Here is a 12,206-nt window from a genome sequence, read left to right as displayed (position 1 = left end):
ACAGTCCCTTGGTCGGTTTGAATTAGATAGGACCTGGGCTCTTGAGCTTTCGTGATAATTTTTGCTGGGGTTTTCCAGCCCTTCTCCCCATCCAGTTTGACATTAACCCTCTGGCCAAGCTGCAGTGTAGGCAGAGGTCGGGTTGAGTGGCGCTTGTTGTAGAAGTAGCGGTAGGCTGCTTTGGATTGTTGGTCCTTAGATCTTACCGCCTGATGGTCAACTGCAGTTGGGCTCAGCTGCTGTGGCAACACAGGAACTGTGGTTCTGATTTCTCGTCCGATCAGTTGAACTGGGCTCTGGCCTGTTGCGGTGATAGTTGTGGCTCTGTAACTCAGCAAGGCTAGTTGTGGATCCAGTTGTTGAAGGATTCTCTTTGCAATGGCTACACTCCTCTCAGCAGCTCCATTCGCTTGAGGGTAGTGAGGGCTTGATGTCGTGTGCTCAAAGTTGTAGTCCTCACTGAATTGGCGAAACTCCGCTGAAGCGAACTGAGGGCCATTATCTGTAACTAGCTCAAACGGGATCCCCCACCTGGCGAACATGCATTTCAGGCGAGTGATGACTTGATTGCTGCTGTGGAAGGTAAATGAGAAATCTCAATGTAGCGTGAGTAATAGTCTGTAGCTACCAAATACTGTTTACCTTCAAGCTCAAATAAATCAGCGGCTATCTTCTGCCAAGATCCTAATGGCAGTGGTGTGGTGATCAGTGGCTCTTTTCTTTGAGTTGGTTTATTCTTGATGCAAAACTCACATGCTTTTATAAGCTCAGCAATGTCTCTCCCGACACCTGGCCACCACACTGAAATGTTAGCCCTTTTCCGGCACTTTGTGCGTCCCTGATGACCCGCATGTATTTGTGACAGCACAGTCTTTTGCATTGAAAGAGAAACAACAATGCGGTCATCGTGCAGCAAGAGTCCATTGACTTCAGACAGGTGAGCTCTGGCGGCATGGTACTTGAGCAGGTTGTGTGGCAGGCAGGACAAATCTGAGGGCCAGCCATTACTTGTGTAACGAATCACTGTTTGAAGAGTGTTGTCATTGCTTGTAGCTTCTCTTATTGCATTTAGTCTATCTTTGGTGATTGATCTAGTTCCAATCACTGCCTGAACATAAGCTTTGACATCATGCTCTGTGTCTGACACAGTACCGCCCTGCAGGGGGTTGCGAGATAGGGTGTCAGCGACAACGAGCTGTTTTCCTGGTACGTGAACAGATTCTGCATTAAACTTCATTAGACGCATCAATAACCTCTGACACCTAACAGGTGCTTTATCCAGGTCGTAGCTGTTGATATGTGGAACCAGAGGTTTGTGGTCGGTCTCAAGCACAAACCTGTCCATAACTTGTAAGTACCTCCTGAAAGGCTTGCATGCCCACATACTGCCAAGCATTCCTTTTCTATCTGGGAGTACCTACGCTCAGTCTCTGTCAGTGTCCTTGAACAAAAGGCAACCGGTCGGAGTCCATCACTGTGTTCTTGGTAAAGTGCGCCGCCTAGGCCATAACTGCTAGCATCTGCACTTACCACTGTTGACTTTGTTGTGTCGTAATATGCCAGTACAGGTGCTGAGGTTAGCATGCCTTTTACTTTTTTGAAGGCTTCCTCTTGTGCTTCTCCCCATGTCCACACTGTGTCGCTCTTCAATAGGCTGTTTATAGGGTGCATGACAGTGGAGAGATCAGGAAGGAATTTTCCCAAGTAGTTTATCATTCCAATCCTTTGACGCAGTTCCGTTATGTTCATTGGGCTGGGGAGTTCCGCAATGGCTCTGACTTTCTCAGTGTCTGGTTTAATGCCATTATTCCCAATGATGTGTCCAAAATAGTGAATCTCAGGTTTCCTGAATTGACATTTGTCCTTGTTTAGTTTCAGTCCTGAAGCTTTAATTGTTTTCATCACAGCTTGCAGGTTCTGGTCATGGTCTTCCTTATCCTTGCCAAAGATCAGAATGTCATCCATGACAACTTCTGTCCCGGTGTGATCCGTCAGAAATGAGCTCATTTTCTGCTGAAATATTTCCGGTGCAGATGTAATGCCGAAAGGAAGGCGATGGAAACAGAAGTGGCCCACTGGAGTAATAAAGGTTGTAAGTTTCCTGCTGCTCTCATCGAGTGGGATCTGCCAAAACCCACTTGATGCGTCCACTGTAGAGAACACTGTTGCACCTGACAGTTTTGGTGCAATATCCTCAAACGTGGGCAAGATGAACCTTTCTCTTTTCACAGCTTTATTCAGTTTGGTAAGATCCACACAGATCCGAGGTTTCTTGTTCTTTTTAATCACTGGCACCATAGGAGCACACCAGTCTGTGGCTTCCTTTACTTCTATGATGCCAAGAGACTGCATTCGCTTCAGTTTCTCTTCCACTTGAGGTAGGATTGGAAATGGGATGCGCCGTGGGGTTACAATGCTGTATGGCTTGGCGTCCGGCCTAAGCTCTATTTTGACTGGCTCACAATTTAACAGTCCAATGTTCCCAAATACATTGTATGACTCGAGTCCATTTACTCTGCGCACTAGTCCCATTTTGATTGCAGTTTTCCGTCCAAGTAAGTTTGTTGTGAAGGGGCCTGACATTACATAAATCCAAAATGGGAAAATCTGTCCATGTTTTTCACAGTGTGTCATAAACTTGCCTTTACACACAAGCTTTCCACCTGGGCTTGTGAAGGTTGATTTTGTCATCACCAGGAGTGGGCGCTGTTGCAGGGATGAATATATTTCCTCGGGAATCACCGTTACATCCACACCTGTATCAATTCGGAACATAACAGTTGTGCCATTGATTTGTACGTCTTCATACCATTTGTCCTCATCACCTTCACTGCCATCAGCAACAGCCCCAAGAAACCATGCACTGCCCTCATCACTGTCACCGTCAGTAGTTTTAATTGCATTTACATTCTTAGTTTTACACAGTGCTTCAAGATGTCCTGTTTTATTGCATTTGCGGCAGCGTTTACCTGTAGCCGGACATGCACCGTAATCATGCTGTCTCCCACATCTTGTGCACATTTTCCTTGTTTGATGTGTCACATTCTTGTAATGTTCATCTATGTTTTTGGCATACCTTTTGTCGTACTGCCTAGGCTGCTTGTACTTGCGTGCATTAACGGCACTCACTTCAACATTTGTTGCTCTGGCGCTGGCGTTTTGTGCTTTAATAAGCTCCAACTGTCGCGCAATACTGATTGCCTTTTCCAATGTCAAATCCGGTTCGAGTTGTAACTTTTGCGACACTTCTCCATCTGCGATGCCGATTACAATGCAGTCCCTTATCTGTTCGTCTTTAGTTGCTCCAAAATCGCAGCGCTCTGCAAGCTTATAAAGCTCTCTGACAACGCTGTCCCCATGCAGCTGTGAAAACAGGCACGTTCATGTTCACGTCCATTTTGGCACAAACTGTTCATCAAACTTTTTCAAAACCTCTTCATAATAGTGTTGAACATCGTCCGGAAATGTAAAGGTGCTAAAGATAGGTTCTGCCTCTTTCCCCATTGCGTATAACAGCGTATTCACTTGTATATCGTCGTCTTCTTGGTTTTAGTTTTGTTGCTATCCGAAAGCGGGAAAAACGCTGTCTCCAGATCGGCCACGCCGAAGGCTGGGTGAAGTCAAACGATTCGGGAGACTGAAACTTAGCCATCTCGTTGCTTCAATCTTGTTCACAGGGCGAAAGATCCCACTTCTGACACCATGTCATGAATTCACGGATTCCTGAAAGTAGTCTTCAACGGTTTGTTAACGGGATTTTGTCAAGAACAGAGAACAGTGTCGATCAAGTATTTGTCAACAACATTACAACTTTTCAACTGCCGTAAAAACAAGCAGAGCTAAAGAATACAAAAGCCAGTAGCGCCTCCTAGTGGAGCTTACTGCCATAAACATTTAAATCACATCACAAGGCCCAGAAGAGAGGTTGATGATTCTGACCCCAGTTTCCACCCAGAAATGACCGACAGCAACATGTATAATGAGAGGTGACTCATAGAATATTCATACTTTTTGATGCATTTGTGGTAGAAATTGTCTTAAGGCAGTTGGTTATTGAATAAAACTATTCCTATTTTTTGCAATGTTGCTACTTTTACAGACTAGCATTTCAAAGACCTGACAAGAGTGAAGCTGTTGCTCAACACACGTCACGATTCATCCAGACCACGGATCAGATTTGAAGTTCCATCTTCAGTCAGCAGGCACAAAACATGTCCTGCCACCTTCATTGTATCCTTGCTAAACATATGCCAGTTTTTCTAATTCAATGTATTACTTTATTTCTTGCTTGATGTCCATATATCTAAAAAATATATAAAATGAAAACCGCATATACACAATCTAACATGCATAAGACTTTTGCACAGTACTGTGAATGCGGAAATATGATGTTCTGGGCAATATTCTCCTGGGGAACCCTGGGTCCAGATATTCATATTTTGAGGAATATAACATGTTACAATCATTTATTTATCATTTGTAATTATTTGTAAATAAAAGTACATTTTGTAAACATTGAATACCTTTTTATATTAAACATATGGCATTAAATATTTGACACTTAAATAAATCACATGGACACATTGTACAACTAAATTTTTCTGTATTATAGTCTATGGGAGTAGGTTGGAAACCTGAATAGGTTCCACTATTGTTTGGGAACTGTTCTCTGATGCAGGTAACAGCACACAAGGTAATGACCACCCTGATGTGTCACCCAAGGTACCCCCAGCACCGGACAAAATTTCTATAGGCCATTTGTCTGTAGCAACTAAGACTAAACTTAATGAAGTTAGCTTGTATAGTGGGACATTGCATTGTGTAAAATATGAAAATTTTCTCTGTGCTGTAAAAGGATGTTAATCTCTGAAATGCTGCTTGCTCCGTGAACCAATCAGAATCAAGCATTCAACAGACCGTGGTATAAGCATTTATTATATAAGTATATATACATTTATATTTATAATTTTATAAGATAGTATGATTAAAGTAATGATCATAATAGGGCATTAAGAATTACCCAATCGACCTTTTGCCCATTACCCAAATTTTGAATTGCGTGTAAATGCCTTTTTTACCGGTTTATCCAATAGGCACAAGTGTTGTGTGCATGCCTGTTTACATTTGACAACAAAATCATAGAATAATCAGATTATTTCAAGTCTTGTGTAAACACGTTTTTTTGGGGGGAGGGTTTTATAAGCTGATTTATGGTACTTTACAACATATTGATGTAGACTAAACTCAACCCCTGCTCCAGCCAATTTACACCCCAAAAGGTATATGTTGTAAGCTAAACACATTAGCTGTTCATCCAAAAATAATTATTTCCACAGTTGTGGTGTTGTATCAAACAGCTGATTTATGGCCATTTGTAAAGGGTAATATGACATAGAGTCCTGTGAACACTTTAATAGCAGTATTCTTGAATTACAGTAACATTTAAATAACACAAGTGTTTTGATGTCAAAATGTCCAAGTGGAGGTCAAAACAGAGCTCAAAGCTAAACCTGTGGTCTATCATTGTCAAGGAGTTTATATTACATTATTTCATCAAAGCTTCTAAAGGTTTAAGAGCACTTCAGATGCCCCATTTCAAAAAAGCGGCACGATCTGTTATTAGTGCACAAACCAAATCTTCACAGCTCAGAGAGTGAGAGAAGAAAAATCACACATCTTTTAGAAATATCTTAAGGCTCATTATCTAGAAGTGTCATTGGGACTTCAAGTCAGGATGAGATGGAGTTCAAATAAATCCTTGTGAGGTCTTGAGCTGATGAGCCTCTCTGATATACATTTTCCCATTTTTCTCACTCTCGCTTACACACACAAACAAACACACTTTTGCTTATTCCCCCTTTCCATCTCTCTTTATATTTTGAAGGATTTACCTCCATGTAATCTGTTTGGTTAGGCACACCGGCAGTAAATAGTCTGTGAGGTATTTATATTTAGGACATGACTGATAGTAAGACTATAATGTATTCCGATTTATGCAGTGCGTAAACGGTAAACAGGCAGTCTCTACCAGCATAGAACATAAATGAGACTAAAATGCATTCAGTAAAAGGGCATTCTCACTCAATGCACTTACTAAAGCAATTAAAAAATTTAACATTATTTAAGTTAGCAATAGTTTATAGAACAATTTGCATAAATATCTGAGGTTATCTGTGTAAAACACATAAACAAACTAAATTCAGGGCTTGTGATTAGGGCTGGACGATATGTTTAGAATAATTGCATCTCAGTATTATTCAGCCTTTTAACATTATTCAGTGCAATATACACTGGCTGCCAAAAGTTTCGAATAATGTACAGATTTTGCTCTTATGGAAAGAAATTGGTTTATTCACCAAAGTGTCATTCAACTGATCACTATTTATAGTCAGGACATTAATAACGTCCTCCCTTCATGTATTATCTTTACGAAGTTTGACAGCAAGTTAAACTCCATCCATTATAATCATAAAAATGCAAGTTGAAGTTCTAGCATTTATTAAATCTTGATGTCACAACATTACGATGGATCAGAGTGAAACTAAAAGAAAGAAATACAATCTTCAATTAGACTCATGAATAAACATAGCTTCAAATAACACAAATAATAATACACAGATTACCGTAATACTGTTGATATCAAACAAATATGCATATCAAAATAGATTACTTGTGTATTTCCTAGAATATTCACTATTTGCATTGAAACTTAAGATAGCATGTCACATGCTTAAATTACACTTTCTAATAACTTTACATGTTATTGTCAAAATATACTTTTGAAATACTCAAAGCTATTACATAAAGAAAACTTACAGCTATAGCTCTTCAAACTTCCAAAGCAAGGATTGATGAGGATTATCCACGAAAAAATAAAACACTCAGACGCAGCAACATGAATCAGCCATGTGCCTAGCTGCACTTCCTGCTATAAAACCTGTAGTTTCTTGAAGGTCCACTAGATGGCAGTTCCGGAACAAATTAACTTAGACGCATACTGTGAAACGGGTACAGAACAACGGGAAAATGTTACATTTACAATTTGATAAAAATTCAGAATTTCTTAAACTACTTCAAATAGTTCTCATCAAAAAATCCTCCATGTGCAGCAATGACATCTTTGCAGATCCTTGGCATTCTAGTTGTAAGTTTGTTCAGATACTTTGGTGACATTTCACCCCACACTTCCTGTAGCACTTGCCATAGATGTCTTGTCAGGCACTTCTCATGCACCTTACAGTCTAACTGATCCCACAAAATCTCAAAGGGGTTAAGATCCATAACACTCTTTTCCAAATATCTGTTGTCCAATGTCTGTGTTTATTTACTCTAACATTTTATTTTGTTTTTCTGTTTCAAAAGTGACTTTTTCTTTGCAATTCTTCCCATAAGGCCTGCACCCCTGAGTCTTCTCTTTACTGTTGTACATGAAATCAGTGTTTAGCGGGTAGAACTCAATGAAGCTGTCAGCTGAGGACATGTGAGGTGTCTATTTCTCAAACTAGAGACCCTGATGTACTTATCCTCTAGTCAGTGGCAAATTCTCCGGACCAGCAAAGCCTTTACTGCTGGCCTAACATGCCAAATAAATACATATTTTTCATCCTTTCATTCTCAATCACCTTTTTGCCTATGCATTTTTAATCACTTTCCACTTTTAATTAATGTACAAGCAAATAGAGAAAAACAAAAAGTTTATCCAGTCAAAATTTATTCCTTGATCCTTACAAGTGAAAGCTGACAACTGTTTCACAAATCACATGCCCAAAGCAGCGTGTGAGTTTGAGCTCCACCCCATCAGGCCTTCAGAATTTCCACAGAATCCCTCAACAGTGCAAACGAATGAGCAGCTAATGTTAGATTGTCAGATTCATCAGCCAATCAGATTGATTGATTTGTTCTTGGTGGGTGTGATCTTTAGGATATGTCCCGGTTCGAGCCCTTCTAGTTGGCCTCAATTGATGCAATCATGCTTTAAATGATGTACATAATTTGAAAGCGAAGAGCGCAAGATCTTGCTGATGAGTTGGCTGTCATCACTGCTGATATTGCCATTGAGAAAGAGACCCTTATGGATTTAAAAACACGAGATGTTCTGCATGACCCTGTGATTGCTTATTTTATTAAACAGGAAATGAGGGCTGATTTTCACTTCAAGTAAATTGGTAAGTGCTTTTTGCATTGTTATAGCAAAATCAGGAGTTTTCTAAATGTACGTAAATTAGGCTGCTTGAGATTTCAGTGTCGGATCAGGTTTTGAAAAAAAGTGCTGCATTCCATTCAACTCCTACTAGGAAAAGGGTAAAGAAATGCATCTTTAAGTCAGAATTACAACTTGTAAGCTTGTGCAGAAATTCTCAGCTCAGATTTCGCCAAGATGCAGGGGGCATTATGTCACACAAACTTGTCGACACTCAGGGATATATACAAAGTAAGTGATAAACATTCATCTTATTAAGTAATGTTGATAAATTTGTTCATTTCCAAATTACATTATATGAAAGCTTGTTTAACAAACGCCTGCAGAAACAGGTGTATAAACCTTTATAATCTATTTTGATAATCATACACCTGAAGCACAAATGCTAGCGCTGCAGCATTATTTTATTGGGTTGCTAGGAGACATCTCTAATGAGAGTCAAACCCCTACTAAGCTAACAGGAGCATTGCAGTTCTGAATATCGGGAATTGAATAGGAATATCCCTCATCCAAATTGAATGGAATGCAGCATAAGCTTGTACCCTGATGAAACAAATGTATTGCAAGCAACATTTAAATCGCAAATATTATTAAATTGGGGCTGTCTAGATTTGATCAAAAATAATAAAAAAAAAATTCAAATAGTGATGGTGCTGTTTTTTACATCAGTAATGTCCTGACTATACTTTGATATCAGTCGAATGCTACACTTTGATAAATTAAAGTACCAATTTCCTTCTGAAACAGCAAAATCTGTACATTATTCCATACATATAGATAAAAAATAATACAAATATTATTCAGCTATATATTTTTTTACCAAAATTGTTTTTGTGAATGAACAGTGTGTGCAAAACGTCTTGGTTAGTGTTGTAACCTCTGTTCCCTGATGGAAGGAACAGGACGTTGTGTCGATGTAGTGACACTAGGGGTTGCTCTTGGGAGCCTACATCACCTCTGATCTTTGAGAAAATGCCAATGAAAATTGGCGAGTGGAATTTGCATGCCACTCCCCTGGACATACGGATATAAAAGGAGCTAGCTCACTACCACTCATTCAGGTTTTGTGCTGAGGAGCCGAGACAGGGTCAAGGACATTTCAGCGGTTAGTACAGCATTGTGGCAAGAGGGACACAATGTATTGTTCCCTCCATCAGGGAATGGAGGTTACAACAGTAACCAAGACGTTCCCTATCTGTCACTCACTTGACATTGTGTCAATATAGTGACACTAGGGGTCCCTATACAAAACACCACAACTATCTGAACTGTGTTATGTGGACTGCCGATTCAGGTACTTTTCTCTTTATGTTTTCTCTCCACAAAGTATTTAGATTTTCGGCTGGGGCCATTTAACTCTCATTATTTGCGCTGGGGAAGGTGTTTTTTTTCCTTTCCTATTCTTTCAGGAGGAAAAGACACCACTGAGACCAAATCCTGCCCGAAGGGGAGATTAACATGTGGAAAATACGTGGGCTCACCAGCCGCAATTGGAAGAGGCACTGTGGTAGGTCCTGCCCGAAGGGGAGTAGATCTACAAACACAGTGACCGGGAGCAGAGAGAACCCTGTCCAAGTGAGACGCGGGTCTACCGATAGGGAGACTGTACCACGGAAAATATAGCAAAGGGGGCTACCGCAGGTAACCGGTGCCTGTGGAGCACCTACCCCAGTACAGGGCATGCTAGTACACATACTGGGTCTGGCTACGAATTCCTCCGCCGAATTCGGCAGGCACAGGACTAGGAGGAAAGACATCCATGGGTCATCCAAAGCAGACAAAGAGCTGCTCAAGAGCATCTAAAGCTCTGCTTGCGATCCAAGTAGATGTGTAAAGTACTCATCGGACACAGCAACAAGTTCTCGTCCTTCACTGAGGTGAAGTGGACACTGCTGAACCGGTGCTGGCGCCTGGTGAACTGAATAGCATAGCTGAATCAAATGGTCTTGGCCAGCCATCGCGACGGGTTGGAGAGCGCTAGCCACACATCCAGCTCCGGGCGAGGGGCACTAAAGGGACAATTGTGTCTGACAGCGGGAAGGAGCAGGAGACACCACGTCAAGGAGCCTTGCTTCTTCCCAAGGTCATGGCTGCGCTGAGGGGAACCTCAAAGGCTGGTCAGCGACAGAGGAGGAGGGCCTTTTTGGCAATCCTTGTAACTCATCACAACCAGCTGGCCTGGGGTATGAGTGTGGTGCGGCTGGGCACGCGAAGGCGGGGGGCCAGTGTTCTCAGCACCCTGGCTGCAAATACTCTGTGTCCAGTCGCCGTAATAACAGAACACAAAACAAAAGGGAACATAAGATTCTCCTCCCGGCCCTCCACTGGGTGGCGGAGTTGTCTGGACACCAGATCCAGGGTTCCAGTGTACATCTTCCTCCTCAGGTCGTCTGTCTCAGGGGCGCTTAGGAACCTTCCTCTGGGTCTTAGTGCTTGACTGTGAGGCGGGATGCGTCAGCTTCCTGTGGGGGTTCTATGCTGGGGCCGAGGATTTGGCTCGGGCTGAGGATTTGCGCTGGCATAAAAATTATGCTTAGAATTAGAGCTCTCACGAAACTTGGATAAGATGTTGTGCACGGTCGTAGCGTGTTGCGCTGTGCACTCACGAATATAGTCCCTAAAGTTATTTTTATTCATTGTGCTGCCCTAAATGATTGTGAAATCAGTGTTATGACCGGCTTTTAAGGAAATGTTGTTGACAAATAAAAAGCGAATTAAAATGTATGTTTTAATGTAAACATTTTCCCTATAATGCTTTTATATCACCAGAAAGTAATTGCAATAATATCAAGAATATTCAATATATAGCACATCCCTACTTGTGATCACAAACAGCTATTGCTGTTTTTGTCTCTTTGAAATTCTCTTCTTAGTGACTATTGACAAGTTTCATTGTGACACCACAAACACTCCCATGACACCACAGTTTATTCAGCTCATTCACTCTTTCATTGTGATTATTTGCTCTCCTCTCTTAGATTAAAAAGCAATAAGGGACCAAAATGAAGTGATTATTTCAGCATTCAGTCGTGTGAACTCTGAAAGGAAAAGCTTCATGGGTAATTAAAAGTCCATCAACATGGCTCATCCTTTGAATGACAGGAGACAAGGAAATACACATCAGAATACTAAGAATCTCAAAAGGTCTAATGCAAATCAAATCAAAAAGTGTTAATGTTATGCTAACTTCTCGGTTCCCAATACCCCACACTTTACTCTGAGCCATAATTGCCTTTTATGTGGTCTCTGTAGAGCAGCAACTGTGTTGGCCGAAACACGCTGTCTGACATGTGTACCTCTTTGAATTCAGTATTGTTTTATTAATAACATAAGTGCTTCTGGGAGGGCTGTGCACATGGAGGCCAATTGCTAAAAACAAATTTTGGTTGAATGGTGTGTTGTTGCATGCTAATTAGCCCCTTTTTTATTAAATTTTTTTTACCATCAATCGCCATCCAGATGGAAAGGCAGAGTTCTGTTTGTAATGTAATTATCTGGTGACACAGAAAGGTGTTGGTTTTATTTTGTGAGAACACTTATTGAGGCTTTGTTAGGAATTCATAATGGGCCACCAGTCACATTGGTGTCAAAACAAATAAAAACTTGGGGCAGGGCACAAATGAGGAAGCAGCATAAACAGAATCACGCATTTGTGATGTGTTTACTGTGCTAATGCATTTAGAATAGGGCTCTGAGTCCCTGTCCTCATTATGGGTGGCGATGGGGTCAGGAGTCAAATAGACAACGCAGATGCAAACGGGAGGATTGGTTTTGTTTGTAATGATGGAGGAGGAGAGTTTAAATTCAGCAGAGGGGGAATAGTGATGACCTGTGGATACATATGAGGACCACTGCTGACCCAGGCAGTTTTATAAAACAATTTGAAAAGGCCTCAATCCGTCCATAGCAATCTAGAAATAATCATGTCATAATTGAAGTTTAACCACACACGTGTGTGTGTGTGTGTGAGTGTGTGCATGTGTGAGTGAGTCCTTGTTCCATACAC

The sequence above is a fragment of the Xyrauchen texanus genome, chromosome 2, assembly GCF_025860055.1.
Source record: "Xyrauchen texanus isolate HMW12.3.18 chromosome 2, RBS_HiC_50CHRs, whole genome shotgun sequence".
NCBI classification, from domain to species: Eukaryota; Metazoa; Chordata; class Actinopteri; order Cypriniformes; family Catostomidae; genus Xyrauchen; species Xyrauchen texanus.
This window is presented reverse-complemented; position numbering follows the sequence as displayed.